This window comes from Bos javanicus, chromosome 11, assembly GCF_032452875.1.
Source record: "Bos javanicus breed banteng chromosome 11, ARS-OSU_banteng_1.0, whole genome shotgun sequence".
Classification (NCBI taxonomy): domain Eukaryota; kingdom Metazoa; phylum Chordata; class Mammalia; order Artiodactyla; family Bovidae; genus Bos; species Bos javanicus.
The window spans coordinates 7,933,990-7,950,256 of NC_083878.1; positions in this window are offsets into that span (position 1 = coordinate 7,933,990).

The window sequence follows — 16,267 nt, forward strand, 5'->3', positions numbered from 1 at the left end:
ATTCTTACAAGGGACAATTAAAGATTTAATATATTCTCATCTGGAAATGAATTGTTTGGATCTGAACAGCCTATTAGTGACAATTGGACAAAAGCAACCTTTACTATTTTTTCTTTCTTTTTTTGAAGTAGGTACAAATAACATGTATCGCAAAGGGGGTGAATTGTAAGTCAGGGAAATTGAAGTTAGCAAGGCATTTAAAGAAGCCAAGTTATTGCAAAGAGCTCTTAAGCTAATTATCCTCAGAATAGGAGCTGCTTTTTGGCTCATAAAAGATAGCACCTCCTTCAAACAGGTATAACTGGAGTAGCATTCTCTAACTAGCTCCGAGTTCTCTATGTGGCCACTTGGGGGGATTTTAGGCAGCCCATGGAAACCTGGATGTCTCTAAAGTGGTACCCCATTTTGGAACAATTTCTCGAAACATCATTGAAGGCACTTAAGCTTAAATACTAATCTCTGGTGAAAATGCAGATATCCATGGGAAGGATGATTTTTTAAGCTGCTTCCTGCCACTTCTAGTTGATTGAAGGAAACGGGCTAAAATCAGGTTCTAAGAGAAGGGATGGAAGCAGAGACTACAGAGTCTCTAGATATTCAAGGGTGAAAAGTTCCTGATTCTAAAGACCCCATTCTCCTGTGGTTGGGAAAGGATAAGCTTTGTCTGGGGCCATTCAATCTAGATTTCTTTTTTCTCTTTCCATGAATATATGTTTACATAGGATTGGAGTTCCTTGGTGGTTGTTGTTCAGTCACTATGTCCCACTTTTTGCAACCCCATGGACTACAGCACATCAGGCTTCCTTGTCCTTCACTATCTCCCTGAGTGTGCTCAAACTCACGTTCATTGAGTCGGTGATTGCATCCAGCCATCTCATTCTCTGTCACCCCCTTCTTTTCCTGCCCTCAATTTTCCCCAGCATCAGGGTCTTTTCCAATGAGTCTTTCTCTTGGCATCAAGTGGCCAAAGTACTGGAGCTTCAGCTTCAGATCTGTCCTTTCAATGAATATTCAAGGTTGATTTCCTTTAGGATTAACTGCTTTGATCTCCTTGCTGTCCAAGGGACTCTCAAGAGTCTTCTCCAGCACTACAGTTCGAAAGCATCAATTCTTCGCTGCTCAGCTTTTTTTATGGTCCAACTCTCACATCCATATCTGACTATTGGAAACACCATAGCTTTGACTATATGGACAAAGTGATGGCAAAGTGATGTCTCTGCTTTTTAATATGCTGTCTAGGTTTGTCATAACTTTTCTTCTAAGGAGCAAGAGTCTTTCAATTTCATGGCTGCAATCACCATCCACAGTGATTTTGGAGCCCAAGAAAATAAAATCGGTCACTGCTTCCACTTTTCCCCATCAATTTGCCATGAAATGATGGGACCAGATGCCATAATCTTAGTTTTTTTAATGTTGAGTTTTAAGCCAGCTTTTTCATTCTCGACTATCATCCCCATCAAGAGACTCCTTTGTTCTTCTTCACTTTTTGCCATTAGAGTGGTGTCATCTGCATATCTGAGGTTGTTGATATTTCTCCCAGAAATCTTTATTGCAGTTTATAATTCATCCAGCCTGGCATTTCACTTATATACTCTGCATACAAGTTAAATAAGCTGGGTGGCATTAAAAGCAGAAAACATTTTCATAATATTAATTCAGTTGCCAGGTATGTAGATTTCACCTTGGACTTTTAATAAACTACATGTGAAGAACTGGTAAAATAGATCTGGAAATTTCAGAGCAGAATGCAAACCAGTGTGAATTTCCATCCAACTCAATATTGTATATTTCAAAGATATTAATTTTAGAGCAGCCTAACAGTTAGCTCTATTGAACTTTACCCACTTCTCTGTTTCTTCCACCAGCAAAACTTTTTCTTCACCACTTTCCTTGCAATGTATCTGGGTTATATATCAAAATTTTAACTCTAAATGATAACACCATGATTACAAAACTAAGATTTGTCTTAAAGCTGTAATCATCAACTCAACACCAACCATATCATGAAAGATTTTTTTCCACAGAGATATTTAAAACTGACGTCATTATGTCGAGGATAGCAAATATCTATCTGAACGACTGAAAATCACAGTGGGAACAGAAGATAACAGTGCAGATGTCCTCAGCTGAAAATTTCAGCTTCTATTTCTAGATGGCTTTCTTCTTTATGCTAATTCTTTGTAACAGGGCTATGTGTCATTTTCTTTGATTGTGGATGGAGAGAATGACAAGGGATGAACCTCTTGAGATGACAGCCTGACAGCCTTTAAATAAAGGAGAATCTCTTTCTTAGCAAGCATGAAGATTAAACAGACTAATGAATCAATGCTTTCGACCATCCACTCCTGAGAGAACACATCAGACCCCATCAACAATGGTCAGGTTGGGGAACATTCTTTCCTGGCAACTGGCAAACCTCTTATTGTGTTGAAATTCTTGTTCTTCTCTCAGAAATCACTCTATTTCATGGAGGCAGATGTCACTCCATGTAATTTTATATTCTTCATCAGGATCCATGAGGTAAGAGCTTTTCAACCAACATAGAATTTAAAAACTGTGGTTGTATGTCATATTCTAAAATCAGTTTCTTTCCTCCTAAAGTCAATTTTATTTTTAATAGAAACTTTTTTATTCTGCTCTTCTAAATTTTTCCAAAAAGCAGTATCCAAGACACCAACTGCCTTCAGAGTTCTGTAGAAATGCCTTGGCCTATCACCATTCTGTGAGTTTGAATGCAAATTTTAAGAACACTTAAAGCTTTCAAGACTGTTCTGAGTCATACTCTTTCTCACCTCTCTGTATATCTCTGGATTAATCATCATTTCTGATGCATTTCTTTTGAAATTGTTAATTTTATTTGAGACAATGGCACATCCTCAGTACATAGAGACGCATAAATGCAGATTTTCCCCCTCCTCCCCCATAAGAGAGTATTATTCTGAAAAATAGAGTATGTGAAAGTATTACTGAAGTTACAAAGCAGATATTAAATTTTTATTCTAAAATGAATCCCCATGATGCATATCTTAATGAACAGGAGATATGAATTTCTTTTAATTAAACACTTCATTGTTTCAATTAAACAAACTTCATTTTGTTTTGTTGCCATCCTTTAAGTATGGGGAACTTTTGTCTCCCACATTCTGCTATTTCCTGTTGCTTCTCTGCTGACATTTTGCAAAGGAAGAGAAAAGCAGACTCCAAGTGCACATGGCTTAGTTTTAATACAATATTAGTATCTGATTCTTGACACATTTAATGACAAGACATGCCATCATGGACTCACTACTATTTAACATTGCAGAGCAGAACTCTAATTCATATTATTCCCTGAAACATTTGTGAGCAGTAAGCATGACGGAATAAGAATTAGTTTAGCTTGGAAAAGCAAAATGGTTTCATTTCTAGTGTAGAGATATATCATATTTCTAGATCAGAACTATCGATTCCAGGGTCACCAGAAACCAATTTACAAAATTTTATTAGCTATTGATCTATCTATATTAACTTTTAAATATATGCTTTAATTTCAAACTATGGATGCATAATCTACAATTAAAAAAAATTCAACATTTAAAGCATTTGTTTTTCATTTTGAAGCAATACACGCTTTTAAGGAATTGTGCTTGGATACTGGCCCAGTTTAAACTTCCCAGAAGCCCATGGTGTTTTTTCTTTTTTTAAGAAGGATATGATTTGATATTTTTATTTTCATTTTTAATTTTGGCTGTGCAGGCTCTTCGTCATGGTGTGCTGGTTTCTAGCTGAAGCGGGCAGCTTAGTTGCCCCACAGCATGTGGGATATTAGGTTCCAGACCTGGGATTGAACCTGCATCCCCTTCATCGGAAGGTGGATCCTCAACCACTGGACCACCAAGGAAGTCCCCTCATGGTATTTATTTTCTTGTTTCACTGTGGCAAGAACATTGAAAGAATGGCTGAAAACAAACTCACCCTTTTTTTCAAGTCTCCATAGAAATTTATGTAAACTCAATGCATGTGTATTAAGTGCTAAATTCTGTTAGAAATGCAGAACAGTCTGGGTCGCTCCCCTCAAGGAATCTGTAATACTGTAGGATGATGTGAAAAACAGAGGAGGTAACTAAAGAACATATCCAAAACCACATATTAATTATGCATGATAGTTCAGTGTGCTTAGTTGAGTCCAACTCTTTGCAGCCCCATGGACTATGGCCCACCAGGCACCTCTGTCCATGGGATTTCCCAGGCAAGAATACTGGAGTGGGTTGCCGTTTCCTTCTCCAGTGGATCCTCCTGACCCAGGGATCAAACCCGCATCCCTTGCACCTCCTGCATTGGCAGGTGGATTCTTTACCACTACCTGGAAAGCCCTGATACTACAGAACAGACCATTTAAATAAATCCTGAAGAATTTGAGGGACACTCTGCCTTGTGTTGCGTTTAGACAAAGAAGGAATCTTCGGTGAGCACCGCTGCGCTCTTTGAAGGAAAGAAACATTCGGGTGGGTTAAGTGAAGTGAGGGGTGTGATTGCAAGTTGGGAGTCTGAAGGGGGTTTTTGAGGAGAAACCCAGGGGATGGAAGAGCTGGAACCAAGAGTGGGCTTTGTTTATCTCAGCCTGGAGACTCCTAGAGGTCCAATATCCTGAAGGCACTCATACGCTTCTTCCCTCTCACTTAACTGCTTGACTTTTGAGGAATCATCTTGAGTCCCATGAGGATTCCTCCTCTTGTTCTTGTTTATCCCACAGGGTGACAAAAAAGATGTGCCCTGGGGGAACAAGACAGACATAGTGGTAACACGGCAGATCTGCTGCCCTTGGCGTTTGAGCGCCTGTTCCTCTGGATACCTAAGAGCTGTGCTCAGTGGCTCAGCCATGTCTGACTCTGTGACCCCATGGACTGTAGCCCACCAGACTCCTCTGTCCATGGGATTTTCCAGGCAAGAATACTGGAGTGGGATGCCATTCCTCCTCCTAAGAGTTGCTGGGTGGTGGCCGACTGTCTGGCCATTGAACAGAGTCATGTTTGCTGAAATACTGCCTCCTTTGACAAAATGGCTCAGTGGCATAAGCAGTTGTGACTGTCAACAGCAATACCTGACATGTGACCGTGCTAAATAGTGGCGAGAGCTCTGGGAAGGAAGTGTGTGGTTCCAGCTCCTTCTGGGATCAGGACACCATTTTCCCTCATGCACCTCAGTTTCTTTACAAAAAGTCAGAAGGTTGGGCTACAGTGTTGCTAAGGTACTACCTGGAAGTGAGTTATTATTTTGTATTTGGTCCAAAGCTGGAAACATTGACATAGCAAAGGACGTTTTCCCAAGCAATACTTAACTCATACCTAATGGAGAACTACGAGAAAGTCAAAGATTTTACTAACAAATTGAATGTAGTCTCAATCCTGTGTCTGGGGCTTCCCTGGTGGCTCAGCAATGAACGAATCTGTGTGCCAGTGCAGGAGACATGGGTTGGATCCCTGAGTTGGGAGTATCCCCTGGAGAAGGAAATGGCAACCCACTCCAGTATTCCTGCCTGGAGAATTCCATGGACAGAGGAACCTGGTGGGCTACAATACAGTCCATAGGATCACAGAGTCGGACACAACTTAGCAAATGAACAACAACGGCATCCTGCTGTATCTACTCAGTGAACTGTGATAATACTCGGAAACCCAGACTTCTAGTCTCCTGATCGAGCCCACAGACAGTGCTTCGATTTAATTAGTCAGATTGATTGAAAACTTAATTACACATAATCCCACAGAAAAGGGAGTTATGATAATCACACAGGCAAAGCTTTAGGGATGTAAAGGAGAGAAGGGCCAGGTTTATGATAACCAAGTGACTAGGAGAAAAGAATTATCACAGCCGTGCTCTCTTCATGGTGTGCGTGTATGCTAAGTCACTTCAGTCATGTCCAACTTTCTGCAATCCTGTGGACTGTAGCCTGCTAGGCTCCCCTGTCCATGGAATTTTCCAGGCAAGAATACTAGAGTGGGTTGTCATTTCCTCCTCCAGGGCATCTTCCAGATTCAGGGATTGAACTCACGTCTCTTATGTCTCCTGCAGGGAGGAACCACTTAATAAAGGAAAATGTTTTCACTGAAATTTGTTTTTTTTGTGTTGTAACATCTTATAATTAAAAATATAAAAATGGGATCTGAGATGAATATAGAGGAACCCCTTTTCCTTAACGTGGGCTGAATTTGCTGTAGAACTGGACACAGTAATCCAGTTTGGAAATTCTCAGGCAAGATGCAGAGCTGCCCTGCTGCCCTTAGGAGATGTCCAGATATTCCTCAGGCTTCCGACATTCTTACGCTGCATTCACATTCTCACTTTGGTATTTATTGGAAAGACGGGAGGCATTTTGAAACCTTTTGTAAATCAGGAAAATAACTCTTCAGAAAGAAAGTGAGGTCACATTTCTGAGGATTTGAATTCTCCATGTCAAACAAAAAATGAAATATAAGATGATAAGATAGTGCCTTACCCCTCTCTTTCTTTGCACACAGACTACCATGTAGCAACAAGAAAGCAAAACCCCCCATCTTAAGGATGAAGGCTAACAAGTCCTCATCATCGTTATGTTCCCATCCTCCACTAAAATCTTTGTTTCCGAAAGGATTTCAAATAGTGTTTTTATTCCAGAATCAGATCAGATCAGATCATTGGTTATTCTTGCAACGTTTCTGCAGGTCTAAGATTATATCATACAGGCCACATACTTGGTAGCTCTGTCTGGTGAACCCCAAAATAACTGATTGGCAATTGAGTCAGCATGATGGATTGACGGGCTTCCCGGGTGGCTCAGCTGTAAAGAACCTGCCAGCCAACATAGGAGATGCAGGTTTGATCCCTGGAGGAGGAGATGGCAACCCACTCCACTACTCTTGCATAGGAAATCCCATGGACAGAGGAGCCTGGGGGGCTACAGTCCACAGGATCACAAGAGTCGGACACGACTTAGTGACTAAACAACAACAACAATGAATTGGTGCTTTACTGAGAGGTGTATCTCTAATCAAATCACATGCGCACACGCACGCGCGCGCACACACACACACACGTGAGAGGAACAGAACTCTTGGTTGGTCCTATTCATGTGATTCTTTTTTGTTTCTATCCATTGGTTTAGTAAAATAAATCATTTCATCTTAAAATGATAACCAAAGAAAAACTAATATTACAAAGCAGATTCGGGGTAGGATTGTTCCCCTATTGTTAGTGTCTTCATTCTAGATAAGGACAATAGTTGGAAGTTATAATTTCCCTAAAGTTAAATACAAAAAATGATTAATAAACATTTAAGGGAAAAGTAAACATTACATTCAGTTCTCCACCATCTATAGCTCATCCCATTCACAGCAGAGATAACGGAGCAACTCAAAGATTGTTAATTGGATTAGCCATTGATACAATCTCTTGAGCATATTCATTTGTCAGTTGAAGGCTTTGTCTGTCAACTCAAAAGAAAATATTACCCTTGAAAATGTGAAGTTGGGAAGCATTTCAAAACTGTCCTTTATTCAAATTGCAGCAGATTGTTTTGACAAGGAAGTGCAGAGAGCATTTGCAAACAATGAGAAGCCATGCCTTCCTCCTTTGCATGAACACAAAGGGGAGGCAGAAAGATTGTCATTTGTCTCCATGGACGTTTGTCTTGCCAACAGCCCATTCATTCTCTTTGAAATCAGTAGCGTGTATGTTGTATATAAGACAAATGTGATAGTGGTGATACATTAGCCATTGTGTTAAATTCTCCTCTATGGCTCAAGATACCAAAATATATATGTAGGTCCTGTCCAGGGGTGATGTCTAATTTGGCCAGCTGACATAGCCATCAAGATGAGTAGGGAAATACACAGGATTTCCCTCAAAGATGCCTTTGAGATTGAAGAGTAGGCCATAAGACCTCAAGTTGAAGTCTCCAGATAAGAAAAAGCACGTACTGCGGCCAGCATGTTGTTGTTCAGTTGCTCAGTCGTGTTTGACTCTTTGTGATCCCGTGGACTTCTGCATGAGGGCTTCCCTGTCCTTCACCACCTCCCAGAGCTTGCTCACACTCAGGTCCATTGAGTCGGTGATACCATCACCATCTCATCCTCTGTCGGCCTCTTTTCCTCCTTTTAATTTCATGGCTGAGGTCACCATCCACAGTGATTTTGGAGCCCGAGAAAATAAAGTCTGTCACTGTTTCCATTGTTTCCACCAGCATGCACCATGTCCTGAACAGCAAGGCTTCCTATATGATGACTGTGTCTATGTGCTCAGCTGTGTCTGACTTTTAGGGAACCCATGGATTGTAGCCCGACAGGCTCCTCTGTCCATGGCTTCTCCAGGCTAGAATGCTGGAGTGGACTGCCATTTCCTCCTCCAAGGGATCTTCCTGACCCAGGGATTGAACACTTTTCTCTTGTGACTCCTGCATTGGCAGGTGGATTCTTCTCTAACAGCACCACCTGGAAAGCCGACTGTGTCCACAGACAATCTTTTCAATGTGTCACAGAGTTGTCGTTAAAACCCCCTCCCAGTTTTCAGGTTATTGTGTCCATGTGCTCAGTCGTGTCTGACTCTGCAGCTTGTTTCAGGCTATTGGATTAGATTTCTATGTTGTCTAATGAATGACCGTACACCTAGTGGCTTAGAACAGCACCTATTTTTTAATCCTACAGTTTCTAGAGATCAGAAATCCAAGCACAGCCTAGCTGGATTCTCTGCTCCAGTAGAGAATCTACTCACAGTAGTCCAAAATCAAGATGACTAGAGAACTGAGTTCTTATCTGAAACTCAAGGCCTTTTCCTACACTCATTCAGGTTATTCAATAGATACAGTTCCCTGCAGTAGGAGAACTAAAATTTCAGCTTCCCCCTTGTCTGCTCTCTGGGGATCTTTCTAAGCAACTGAGGGGCTGCCCTTGTATCATTCCTATGTGACTTGCTTGCAACACAGCACCTTTAATTGCCAGTAAGAGAAGCTTTTCTTTGCTCAACTAAGATATGGTCACAAAATGTAACTCAATCATAAGAATGACTATCTTATTACTTTTGTCACATAACATAACTGAACCCACAATAAAATGTTCAGTGAGACGCGGGGAATCCAAAATTATTTGAAACACTGATACTGAGCAGGACCCTGTGGGGCTCCTGGACAGGAAAGCCTCTCTGTGTCTGCCATTTCTTGATTATAGGAAACAGGCTCATTCAGCCTCCATGACCTTCCCAGGGTTCCAATGGGCAGATTTAAACAGGTGCTAACTATGGAAGGGAGGGGATGCAGAGACAAGGGAGAAGCAGTCAAGAAACTACAGTGCATATATGTGTTAATATATATTTGTTGCTCTCTTTCTGACTTATTTAACTTGATATGACACTCTCCAGGTCCATCCACATCTCTGCAAATGACTCAGTTTCATTTCTTTTAATGACAAATATGCCATCATATATATGTATCCCAAAACTTCTTAATCCATTTCTCTGTTGATAGACATTTAGGTTGCTTCCATGTCCTGGCTACTTATTGTAAATAGTGCTGCTATGAACACAGAAACATGTATCTCTCTGAATTACAATTTTCTCTGGGATTGGGAGGAATTGAGAGGTTGGGGTTGACACACACACACTTCTGATACTACGTATAAAATAGATAAGTAGTGAGAACTGCACAGCAGAGAACTCCACTGAATGCACTGTGGTGACCTGAATGGAAGGAAGTCCAAAACTTAGGGGATCCATGTATGTGTATGGTTGATTTATTTTGCTGTATAGTAGAAACCAGCACAAAATTGTAAAGCAACTATACTTCAATAAAAATTAGTTAAAAATAAAATAAATCAACTACAAGGATATATTATACAGCACAGGGAATATGGGCAATATTTTATAATAACTATAATTAGAGTTAACCTTTAAATGCTATGAATCACTGTTGTACACCTGAAACTTATGTAATATTATAAATCCAATATACCTCAATAAAAATTAATTATAAAAGAAAAAAAATGGTGCAGCCTTGGGGCAGAGATATACCTAGCTATATTTTTGAGTTGTTTTGCAGATATTAAAACTCCTACCACTTGGAGAATTTAACTGCATGCTGCTCACAAACAGGTAGACCACAGACTGGTTGGACCCAAAAGGAAGATGATGATGACTCCCAGCTACCTCACCATCCACCAGTCAGAAGAATGTCCATAAGCTGACCACACCCTCTTTGAACCATTGATATAAAACTCCACACTATCCCCTCCCTTTTGAGGGCATTAGCCTGCTGTGGCCCTCTTTGCCTGGCAGAGCAATAAAGCTATTTCTTCTCCACTTCACCTGAAGCTGTACCTGATTCAGCTTCAATACTGCTTTCAACTGAGTCTGGCATGGTGTTCTAGGAATGATGCTGATGATTATGGAGATGATAGAAGAAGCCACAAGGGAATTAGTGATGTGATAAAATGATGGCTGAGAATTACTGAGTGCTTATTACTTTCAGATTCCCTTTCCATATATTAACTCATATATTCTTCACAGCAAGCAAAATGGGGACTGTTGATGTCTTCATTGATGGGTGAGGAACTGGGGCACACGGGGATGCAGTAACTTGCCCAGGACTGCCCAGCTAGTAAGTGACGGAGCCACAATACAGCTTCAGACCACTGACTCCAGAACATGTGAGCCTAACCTCCATGTTTCACAGTCTACTACTGAGTGAAAACTCCACATTTCACTCAGTAGAAAGAAGTGGAACAAATCCCACAGACTCTTATGATATGCATTCAGAAGCTAGAGCCTTGTCTCTAGCTTTAAGGCAAAGATCTATCTAAATCATTTTTAGTTGATGAAGAACTGTTTAATTTACAAAGGACTCCTCATGCAAGAATGAACTTTAAATGGTCAGATCTTGGCTAGTAATAGAATACAGTTATGGATCTCTTTGTACAGAAGGGTAGGGCTGAGGCAGGGCAGAAGAGGTATGAAGCAATGAAGAATGGATAAGAATCAGGAGGCTCAGCATTTTGATGAGGATGCATTGAAGTTTGGCTTCTACTTAGTACTGGGTTAACTCTTCTAATTTGGCTTTGGACTTTCGCATTGCCTTTAAAAGGCCATTATTTTAAGCTCCCCTGAATTTTATACTGTGAATGATCTTGTGGTCCTATATTTGATATAGGTTATCATATCTCCTACTTAGCATGACATCTGATATAAAAACAAGACATGCCACTTAGATTCTCTTGGAAAATCAGAAAAAAAAGGAGAACATTTTTCTGTATGTGTTTTAGATGGTAAAATTTTGATGAAATATAAAGGTATAATTATAATTGCAAGAGAGACTTGTGCAATAATTTATGACAGCTCTTAAAACTGTGAGTTGTTATTGGGAATTCTTAGACAACTAAAGAAATAGATTAACAATTAAAACTAGAAAAAATGAGTACTAAATTCAGGAATAATATTTTTGAGTGAAATGTGTGAATAAATAAATGTAAACAACATTATACTCCTGTTTTATATTTCTTTTCTTGTAACATTTTTTGCTATTAAAGACCATAACAGCAAATAAAATATTATTTAAAACAAACGTCAGTCCTCATTCCTTATAGATTTCATATTTGCAATTTTGTCTACTTGCCAAAATTTATTTGTAATTCCAAAATCAATACTGGACACCTGTACTTTCAGGATCACATGCAAATATGTACAAAGCAGTAAAAATTTGAGCTACCGTAGACATGTATTTCCAGCTGAGGAAGAACAAGAGATGTTTTGATTGTTGGTTTTTGACCTTGTACAGTAAACAAGGTTCCTTCTCTTCCTCTATTTAGTGCATCGGTTTTTTCACTCTTGTGATTGTTACTGGTGATTTCACCCTTTCAAAAAAACCTCCTAAATGCAAAGCTGAGTGCTTTCTGGTGTTCAGAAGCTTGAAATAACTAGGATGTACCTTAGACAAAAAAACACACCTTATGTAAGCTTCCTTCGGTCATGAGTTAGGGTGCTGTTGGAGGTGAGCTCGATGTTTATGACTCAGTGCTATGTATTAAATAAGTGTCTTTAAGCAAAACACACGTAAAACAAGGCTGATGAAAATGTGAACAGGAGCTGGCAGGATCCTAGCCCTGTATTTCCCCTGGAAGCAATGGTTCAGTGTTGGCTGCAACTTTATAAAACACACTGGAGAAGCACAGACATCTAGTCTATGTGATAGCTATCTTATATGTTGGAGATGTCTGTCCCCCTGTAAAGATCAGGATAACGAAAGCCAAGAGTTTTAAGTAACCTGCTTTAGTGACTTAAAGAGCAAAGATTAGAACTTATACTCCATTCCAGATTTTTCCATGTGGTACTTGCGGCGTTTCTACTTCTCTTGCATGACAATTCTCATCTCCCTTGTGGAAATCATTAATCATTTGTTGAGCCCAAATATTAATAACAGTATCCAAATAATCCCCAGCCAACTGGTGGGAAAGCAGTACCTAGTGGTGGATAACTCTGTTGCCTGTAGAGACTCTCCATCCCTCCCCCAGGGCTCCTAGGCCCTCACATTCCTATCATAGTCTTTAACTCCTACCACTGGATCCAGAGCCCTTGCTGATGTGCAATCTTGTGTCAGTCTCTGGATTCCCTGAGCTGAAGAGAAGAGATGCTCCAACCTCCTATTCTAGTCCATCAGAGAGCTCACCACCCCATGTACGCCTCATGGAGGTGTACAGTGTACACCCCCATGTACAGTGGGGGTCGGGAAAGAAGGAAGGACGTAGAATTTATGACACCTCATAGGAACACAGAATCAAGAGCAGTTAATTCTGAAACTCAGAGTTTCTGAAAGGATTTCATGTTCATTTCACTTATTACCGCTCACTCATATCTTAGAATTGGAAAAAGGCTGACGTTTTCCTGTGCTTGTTCCCTTTTTAAGTAGAAAAACAACACGCACAAAAACACACCACACATACACACACACCAAAACAAGACCATTTTCTGCCTCTTGAAGGAACAAGGTGACCTTACAAGCAGGGACATGTGTTCAAACATAAATTCCCCAAGGGAAAGACATTTTGTTTGCTTTGTGCATCTGTTTGCTGTATTCCAAGAGCCTAAAACACTGCCTGCTTATAGAAAGTGCTCAATACATATTTGTTGAAAGAAGCAATTAAAATCAATTTGACTGTCTCATGTATGATCAGTGCCAATTTCCACCACAGCCATGCCATGACACACTGACAACAGTAACTTAACAGTGATCTCTATTTTCTAGAGGGCTTCCCCATACACTATTTCTGGATTCTTTAAGCTTTTATGAGGAGTTTTAGGTAAGGAGAGAACTATTCTGATTTTATAAATAAGGTAACTGAGATGCAGAGTTCACATGTCTGGGTGGTAAAGGAAAATAACATAATCGTTGTGGTAAAACATAAAAATGTAACTTAGTCACTTAGCCATATCCAACTGTTTTGCAACCTATGGACTGTGGCTCATCAGGCTCCTCTGTCCATGGGATTTCCCAGGCAAAAGTCCTGGAGAGGGTTGCCATCTGCTTCTCCAGGAGATCTTCCCAACAAAGGGATTGAACCCTCCTCTCCTGCCCTGGCAGGTGGACTCTGTATCACTGAGCCACCCAGCAGGCTCCTCTGTCCATGGAATTCTCCAGGCACAATACTGGAGTGAGAAGCCATTCCCTTCTCCAGGGAATCTTCCTGACCCAGGGATCAAACTCAGGTCTCCTGCACTGCAGGCAGGTTCTTTACCATCTGAGCCACCAGGGAAGCCCAATACATAAAAATACACATGGATATACCTACACAAACACAATGTCATTCACATCACCCTTGGGACTTTCATTTCCTTTTCATCTTATTGCCCTGGAATACAAATAAAAAGGTGAAAGACTATTTCCTTGAATTCAAAACCAATATGAATTCTGTGATCTCTGAAAAGCTGAGCTCTGTAACCAACCATAGCCTCCTAAGCTTTCTGTCTGGGTTGAAAGAAATTTGCCTTTTCACCATCCAACTCCCTAAAAGAATTTTGCCCTTTTGCCATCCGATTCTCTATCTCTACAACGTGGCTTGCATCTTCCTCAAGAGATGGGACCCTTTGAAGTCAGTTGCACACTGGGGTTGCCATGTAACCCTCATTCCCATTAAACAGAGTCCTACTGATGACTGGACAAAATGCAGGGTTAATGGTCCCAAGTCATCCAGCAAATCAGATGTGGAATCAGAAAGTCATTCTGGAGTCCTCCTCCCTTGCAAGCCTTTTAATCAACCTCATTCAGGTTTGAAAGTCCAATCTGCCATGCCCAAAGCTAAGCAGAGATCATGTTTGACAAAAATCATTGTTATAGCAACATCCTATTTATGAGAGTGTCTCAGGAGGTAAACCCATAACTGCGGTAGGCGTTGTTGTAGATGAGTAACACTAAGGCTGGAGCAGAAAGTTGCTGTAAAGTATCTACTGCATAAGGGCTTCCCAGATGGCTCAGCGGTAAAGAATCCTCCTGCAATGCAGGAGCCACAGGAGATGTGAGTTTGAACCCTGGACTGGAAAGTTGCCCTGGAGAAGGAAATGGCAACCCACTTCAGTATTCTTCCCTGGGAAATCCATGGACAGGGGAACTTGGCTGGCTATAGTCCATGGAGTCACAAAAGAGTCAGACCGGACTTGGCAACTAAGCTCTCATCTATTGTGTATATGTAAACGTTTAAAAAAAGTAGCACAAAGAATATGCTTCTATTAAAAATAGCATTTACTGAAAGAAATGTGTATAAATCTGAGTTGCACATGTATAGTCAGAGGTGAAGTCCCTGCAGGCTAAACTGATGTGAATGATTTAGGTAATTTCTCTTCCTCTGCTCTCTAATTCTATTAATCCAGGTACTTGAGTCTCTCAGCATTGATGGTACTCTTTAATGAATGTTCATGGTTACTCACAGAACTGAACGGCATTTCCTCAAACTTGTGTAGAGGAAAACAACATTCCTTGGGAACAAATAAATCCTACTGCATAGTAAAGATAAAATTCATGAGGACAGTTGTAGTTAAGCCACAAATACTCATTGACATTGCTCCTCTTCAATGGCATCTGGTCCCATCACTTCATGGCAAATATATGGGGAAACAATGGAAACAGTGGGAGACTTTATTTTTGGGGGATCCCAAATCACTGCAGATGGTGACTGTAGCCATGAAATTAAAAGACATTTGCTCCTTGGAAGAAAAGCTGTGAACAACCTAGACAGCATATTAAAAAGCAGAGACATTACTTTGCCAACAAAGGTCCATCTAGTCAAAGCTATGGTTTTTCCAGTGGTCATGTATGGATGTGAGAGTTGTACTATAAAGAAAGCTGAGTGCTGAAGAATTGATGCTTTTGGACTGTGGTGTTGGAGAAGACTCTTGAGAGTCCCTTGGACTGCAAGGAGATCCAACCAGTCCATCCTAAAGGAGATCAGTCCTGGGTGTTCATTGGAAGGACTGATGCTGAAGCTGAAACTCCAGTACTTTGGCCACCTGATGCGAAGAGCTGACTCATTTGAAAAGACCCTGATGCTGGGAAAGATTGAGGGCAGGAGGAGAAGTGGATAACAGAGGATGAGATGGTTGGGAGCATCACCGACTCGATGGACGGGAGTTTGAGTAGGCTCGGGAAGTTGGTGATGCACAGGGAAGCCTGGCTTTCTGCAGTCCATGGGATTGCAAAGAGTTGGACATGACTAAGCAACTGAACTGAACTCTCCAACTCAAAATTATTATTAAAAAAAAAAAAAAAGAAAAGAGAAAATCTGATTCAATTGGGCATTTTGTTAAAAATCAGACTGGAAAAATATCATAGCGGAACCAATACACTGAAGGACTCACAGTAAGAACTAGCAGTAACTGAAGTTATTCCAATTTTATCCTTAACAGTTTCTACTCAAATTAATAATAATGGTAGTGAATAATTAGCCTTTGTGTCTCCCCACAGTTCTGCAAGTAGAATTTATAGAGGGAACACATAAACTTTTCAAAGAAAGCAATGTTTATGTGACCTACCTGGATGTCTTGAAATATGTATTTAGCACAGCTGTTCTTTTGTGTTAAACTCATCACAAAATGCAGCTTTAATGTAACCCACCATTGATCTGCAGTGAGTGGAAACAAAATCTCTCCTTAATTAGTACCATCCAATCACTTTTTTACATTTCTACAGAACACACACTGTGAACTGTTTAATGGACTATTATTTAGAAAAGTGGCAAAGAGCACACCAAAAAAAAAAAAAAAAAGACGTAGTGAAAATGGAAAC